Source organism: Garra rufa, chromosome 8 (assembly GCF_049309525.1).
Source record: "Garra rufa chromosome 8, GarRuf1.0, whole genome shotgun sequence".
In the NCBI taxonomy this organism is placed as follows: domain Eukaryota; kingdom Metazoa; phylum Chordata; class Actinopteri; order Cypriniformes; family Cyprinidae; genus Garra; species Garra rufa.
This window is the reverse complement of record NC_133368.1, coordinates 29,849,509-29,856,784: the sequence shown is the minus strand read 5'-3', so window position 1 is coordinate 29,856,784 and position 7,276 is coordinate 29,849,509.

The following is a 7,276-nucleotide window of genomic DNA, read 5'->3' as shown; positions in this document are numbered from 1 at the left end:
CGGCGCACACGACTGTGAGGCTATGAGCCGCGTCCTGACTGAAGTTTACGGTTCCTACTATGGCGACGGCTACGGGAGTAATATTCCTTCGCTATTGGCAGGTTGCTAAACAACGTCAACCTAAACTAATTAATATTCAGCACCGACGTTACGCCATTGGGGAGTTAAATAGAACGTCGGCGTTTTTCATTAATATTCATGAGCTGATGCTTCGCTATTGGATGATAACCACGCTGCGTTACCACGGCGTTAGTAATATTCATAAACTGAAACGTCGCCATAGTATTTGTATAGGATTCGTAATTTCGCGTTAGAAATCATCACGCATGCTCATCCGGTACCTCAGGGGCAAAGCTACCTGAGAGCACATACTGTATGGCCTACTTTCACTGTCTGTACTCTGCCTTCCTCTCATTCTCCCCATGGGAGGCAATCATTTTGCAATTATATGCCAATAAATAAAAAAAAAGTTTTTTTGTTCTTCTCTTAAATGAGGGCTTTGTTAAGCAAATAGCCATTATTCATTTATAATTTTTTAATCTAAAAGGAAATTAAAAAATATTTTTTAGGCCATTTCACACAATACCTGCTTTGTCCGTTTAAAAGGTTTTAAACACTCTATCAGATCAATTATGTATTTAAATCTAAATGAAAGCTAAATATATGTTATATTGTGACCCTGGACCACAAAACCAATCATAATGGTCTTTTTTTTTTTTTTTTTAATTGAGGTTCATCGTCTGAAAGCTGAATAAATAAGCTTTTCATTGATGTATGGTTTGTTAGGACAATATTTGGCCGAGATACAACTATTTGAAAATCTGGAATTTGAAGGTGGAAAAAATCTAAATATTGAGAAAATCACCTTTAAAGTTGTCCAAATAAAGTTCTTAGCAATACATAATACTAATCAAAAATTAGGTTTTGATATGTTTACGGTAGGGAATTTACAAAATATCTTCGTGGACCTTGATCTTTACTTAATGGTTTTCAGCATAAAAGAAAAATCAATAATTTTGACCAATACAATGTATTTTTGGCACTGCTACAAATATACCTGTGCTACTTAAGACTGGTTTTGTGGTCTAGGGTCACAAATTGGGATATTGCTAGCTATGAATTGCAACCCAAGAATTCCCTAACAGATCCAATGGCTCTCATTCTTTATAGCAGGGGCAGTCTGAGTCAAGTCTGGCTTCAGTAAACAAGGTTTGAATAATGTGTAAAATGTCTGCTGTGGCGAGACGGTCTGTGGTCAGAACGTATGGACCCCTAATTGCACGCTACAGTAATAGTGATCTACAAAAATTCTATTTTAGAATTTAAAAACAGGGTTTGAGGAAGCACCCACACTGAACTCCACCCGTTCATTCACTTCCTGTGGTGACGTTGGGCAGAGCTTCCATTCATGGAGGTATTTTCTTTCCAGGCATTCACAGGACTGCCCATTCTCACTGACAGCCGGCGGCATGAGTAGGAAACGCACGGGCTGTAATTTTCAGCGGATGTCTGTAGCAGTAGGAGGTAGATGACAGTGGTAGGTGTAAATCAATTTTTCCATTAATAATCCTAATAAAAACATGTTTGCACTTAAAAATGAAAAATTGCCTATTAATTGACTATTAATTCACATTTAGGCCATTAAAAATGTAGATAAGTTTGTTTCTTCATCAGATTTGGAGAAATTTAGAATTACATCACTTCCTCACCAACGGATCCACTGCAGCGAATGGGTGCCGTCGGATTGAGAGTCCAAACAGCTGCTGAAAAAAATCACAATAATCCACACAACTCTCTTAATTAATCCACAATACTTGTGGATTATTGTAATGTTTTTGTCAGCTGTTTGCACTCTCATTCTGACGGCACCCATTCACTGCAGATGATCCTTTGGTGAGGAAGTGATACAAAGCTAAATTTCTCCAAATCTGTTCTGATAAAGCAAAAAACTCATCTACAGGCCATTTTAGATGGCCTGAGGGTGACAAAATCTTTCTTTAACTATTCCTTTAATAGAGATGGATGCATTATTTTAGTTACTAAACAATGGATCATCTGCAGTGAATGGGTGCCATCGGATTGAGAGTCCAAATAGCTCATAAAAACATCACGATAATCTACAAATAATCCACAGGACTCTCTCAATTAATACTTGTGTATTATTGTAATGTTTTTATCAGCTGTTTGGACTCAAATTCTGACGGCACCCATTCACTGCAGAGGATCTGTTCCGGTAAGGAAATAAACTCATCTACTGTACATCTTGGGTGACTAAATTTTCAGCAAATTTTTCTTTTTGAATGAACTATTCCTTTCATAAGTGATATAATGCATCCATCTCTATTAATCAGTGAGTTCACTGCAGTGAATGGATGCCGTCGGATTGAGTCTCTAAACATCTGATAAAAACATCACGATAATCCACAAGTAATACATATTAATCTTTCAAAAAATACTTGTGGATTATTGTACTGTTTTATCAGCTGTTTGAACTCTCATTCTGAAGGCACCCATTCACTACAGATGATCCATTGGTAAGCAAGTGATGTAATGCTACATTTCTCCAAATCTGCTCTGATAAGGCAACAAACTCATCTACTGTCCATCTTGGATGGCCTGAAGTTGCCTAAATTTTCTGCAAATTTTACTTTTTGACTTTACTATTCCTTTAATAGAGATGGGTTCATTATAACACTTACTAACCAACTGATCCTCTGCAATGAATGGGTGCCATCAGATTGAGAGTCCAAACAGCTGATAAAAACACAACATAATAATCCACACGACTCTCTTAATTAATATTTGTGGATTACTGTAATGTTTTTATCAGCTGTTTGGACTCTCATTCTGATGGCACCCATTCACTGCAGAGGATCCTTTGTTGAGCAAGTGATGCAAAGCTGAATTTCCCCAAATCTGTAGAGATTTGCTCTATGTGTTAATCATAGAAATTGATGCATCTCATATTAATTGTATATATCTCTTACTAACCAATGAATCATCTGCAGTGAATGGGTGCCGTCGAACTGAGAGTCCAAAAATCTTCATGATAATCTAGTTAAATCCACATTTCTCTCTCAATTTATACTTGTAGATTATTGTAATTTTTTTTTTATCAGCAGTTTGGACTCTCATTCTGATGGCACCCATTCACTGCAGAGGATGCTTTGGTGAGTAAGTAATGCAAAGCTAAATTTTTCCAAATCTGTTCCGATAAGGCAATAAACTCATCTACTGTAACAAAAGGATCCTCTGCAGTGAATGGGTGCCGTCGAATTGAGTATCCAAACAGCTGATAAAAAGCTGTTCCGATAAGACAATAAACACATATTGAATGGTCTGATGGGGGGGATTTTCAGACAATTTGACCTTTAAATGGTCTAAGGGTGACAAAATTTTCAGAAAATTTGACTTTTTGGTTGAAGTTTTCCTTAAATAGAGATGGATGCAGCCAGACATTGATGTCAAGTCTGTCCCATGAGTCCCAGGAGTGAGTTGGGTCTGATAAAAGCTGCTATTCCCACATCTCTAAATGTATCTCGCCTCATTCCACAACCTATGATAACCACCATAATGCATTTACAAATAAATGCTGACTTAATTGACACCAACCGTAGAAGATCAGATGCATAGATGCACAAAAACTGAAATGTTCTACAATAAATGACCATGTGGAGCAAAGTGAATTTTGAGTCAGGCGTGCAAATTGGCATTTAGCTGTGAATGGAAGGGGTCTGCATACAAAAATGTCTCGTGATACCAAAGTGCAAAATTCCTGCGGAGCTGCTAGTGACGAAGAAGGAGCTTTTCCAAAAGTGACTCTGACAGTGTGGTGTCGAAGGAGTTGGAAATAACAAGTCTCTTGCTCCACTGATAATGAAACGGGCAAGCTTTTCCCTCCAGAGCGCTCTTCCGCATCTCTTGTAGAGGGAATCAGTTTCTTGTATTTTGATCCTGTCAAGAGCCTGTCTCGAATAGAAACAGATGATAAACAAGACATTTAAGTGCAGAAACAAGAAAGTCATTAGTTATTAATGTCACAAAGCCACTTGAGTCTAACAGCGATTGTTAGAGGGGGGGGGAAAAAAGACTTGGAAAAAAATCTCACAAAACCTGTCAAGAATGTCATATTACTCACAAAAATCCAAAGAAAGATTTAAGAAATAACATTTTGCGACCCTGGACCACAAAACCAGTCATAAGGTAAAATTTTACAAAAATGAGATTTATACATCATATGAAAGCTCAATAAATAAGCTTTCTATTGATGCATAGTTTGTTAGGATAGAACAATATTTGACCGAGATACATCTATTTGAAAATCTGGAATCTGAGGTTGCAAAAAAATCAAAATACTGAGAAAATCACCTTTAAAGTTGTCCAAATTAGGTTCTTAACAATGCATTTTACAAATCAAAAATTACATTTTGATATGTTTACAGTAGGAATTTTACAAAAAATCTTCATGGAACATGATCTTTACTTAATTTCTTAATGATTTTTGGCATAAAAGAAAAATCAAAAATTTTGACCCATGCAATGTATTTTTGACTATTGCTACAAATATACCCCAGCGACTTAAGACTGGTTTTGTGGTCCAGGGTCACATATATACTATATTATATACTGTATATGGGGAAAAGACTTCAATACATTTTTGCATATAAGCAAACCTGGGACCCTTTCTCTCTGAATTGACTGGCAGCTCTCTATTGATGACCTTTAATTCATATGCGTTTCACTGCTTTACAATCCCAGTGGGCTTGTCCTGCATCTCATTAACATCAGCTACAAAGAAACCCTGTTTCTATATCGGGCTTCGCTTATGCAGTCTAGGCTCAGTTACCCCTGAAGGTCACAGCAGATGTGAATCCTATAGGGCAGCGTGGCAGAAATCAGCAAAAGCAAAGTAGCTTCATCTCCAGTGCTGGCATGCTGCTTGAAACACTGCGATGAAATTTCAGTGCATCTGAAATGAGATGTGACAGAAATCGCATGTGGTGTATTACACTAGGCGCAACACCGAACAGATTGTGTACCACAGAAATGTTACTTGATTAAGCTCTGACGCTGACATGAGCTACAAACTTAGAAAACCTATTTAGACATAAAAATCTCTGTTACTTCATTTGTAATATTACCTGTAAAATGAAAATCAGAACAGTCAGGGCTGGGTGAAACAAAAAATAGGTATATCTTGATAGTCATCATTAAATAGCCTTCATTAAATATAGCATTTCCCATTCAAAAGCAATATTTCTAAAAACATTTCCAAGTTCTTCTGCAAATTGAATCATTTCAAATCGATTAACTGAAACAAAGCAGCAAACTTAAGTTATAAAAGTAACAACTGCTTTCAACATTGATAAGAAATAAGAAAGAAAATTTCAGCATATTAGAATGATTTCTGAAGTATCATGTGACACTGAAAATTGGAGTAATGATGTTAAAAATGTAGCTTTGCATCAAAGGAATAAATCACATTTAAATATACTAAAATAGAAGACCGTTATTTGAAAGGGTAATATTATTTCACAAAATATTTTTTTTTTAATGAAAGACCATTTCTGCCACTGAATAAAACATTTAAAAGAGGTAATTGCAACTTTTTCCTTACAATTCCGAGTTCATATTTTGCAATTTGCAATTCTGAGAAATGAAGCCGGAATTACGTAATATAATCCCGAATTTGCGAGTTCTATATATCAGAATTGCGAGAAAGAAATAATTGCAATCCTGAGAAATAAAGTCAGAATTGTGAGATATAAATTTGCAATTCTGAGAAAGTCAGAATTCTCAAAGTCGCAATTTTGAGAAAAAGTCAGAATTGTAAGATAAACGCAATTCTGAGAATGTCAGAATTCTCAGTCACAATTTTGAGAATTAAAGTCAGAATTGTGAGGTAAACGCAAATCTGAGAAATAAAGTGAGAATTCACATGAACTCGCAATTCTGAGAAATAAAGGGAGAATTCTGAGGAAAAAAAACACTTGCAATTCTGAGAAATAGTGAGAATTGTGAGATATAAACTCAAAATTCTGAGAAATAAAGAACATTGAGAAATAGTCAGAATTGAGAGATATAAGCTTGAAATTCTAAGAAATAAAGTCAGAATTGTAAGATATAAACTCACAAATCTGAGAAATAAAGAGAATTCTCATAAATAAGGTTGCAATTCTGAGAAATAAAGTCAGAAATAGTTGCAATTGGGAAATAGTCGTAATTCTGAGAAATAAAGTCAGAATTGTGAAATATAAACTCAAAATTCTGAGAAATAAAATTAGAATTCTCATAAATAGTCTCAATTCTGAGAAGAAAAACTGGCAATTCTGAAAAATAATGTCAGAAATGTGACACAAACTCGAAATTCTGAGAAATAAAGTCAGAATTGAGGGGAAAAAATGGCAATTCTGAGGAAAAAAGTCACAATTTTAAGTCAGACTTCTAAGAAATAAAGGCTATTTGAGAAATAAAGTCAGCATTCTGAGAAATGGTCACAATTCTAAGAAATAAACTAAATTCTGAGAAATAAACAATTTGAGAAATAATTCTGAGAAATAAACTCGCAATTCTGAGAAATGAAGTCAGAATAATGAGAAATAAAATGAGAATTGTGATGTAAAGTCGCAATTCTGAGAAATAATGTCAGATTTCTGAGAACATTGTCTTTTTTCCCCTCAGAACTGGACTTTATAACTCACAATTCAAAGTTTATAGAAAACGTGTCAGAATTGAAAGTTTTTATTCTAACTTTATTTCTCGCAATTTGCGAGTTTGTCACACAATTTTGAAAAAATAGAAACATCCATATATTTATATATAAAGTCTATATGTGACCCTGGACCACAAAACCAGTCATAAGGTTAAATTTGACAAAACAATAAATAAGCTTTCTATTGATGTATAGTTTGTTAGGATAGGACAATATTTGGCCGAGATACATCCATTTGAAAATCTGGAATCTAAGGGTGCAAAAAAATCAAAATACTGAGAAAATCACCTTTAAAGTTGTCCAAATTAAGTTCTTAACAATGCATATTACTAATCAAAAATTACATTTTGATAGGTTTACGGTAGGAATTTTACAAAAAATCTTCATGTAACATGATCTTTACTTAATTTCCTAATGATTTTTGGCATAAAAGAAAAATCTATAATTTTGACCCATACTATGTATTTTTGGCTATTGCTACAAATATACCCCAGCGACTTAAGACTGGTTTTGTGGTCCAGGGTCACATATTTTATATTGCTAGCAAAATCATCACAACATCTC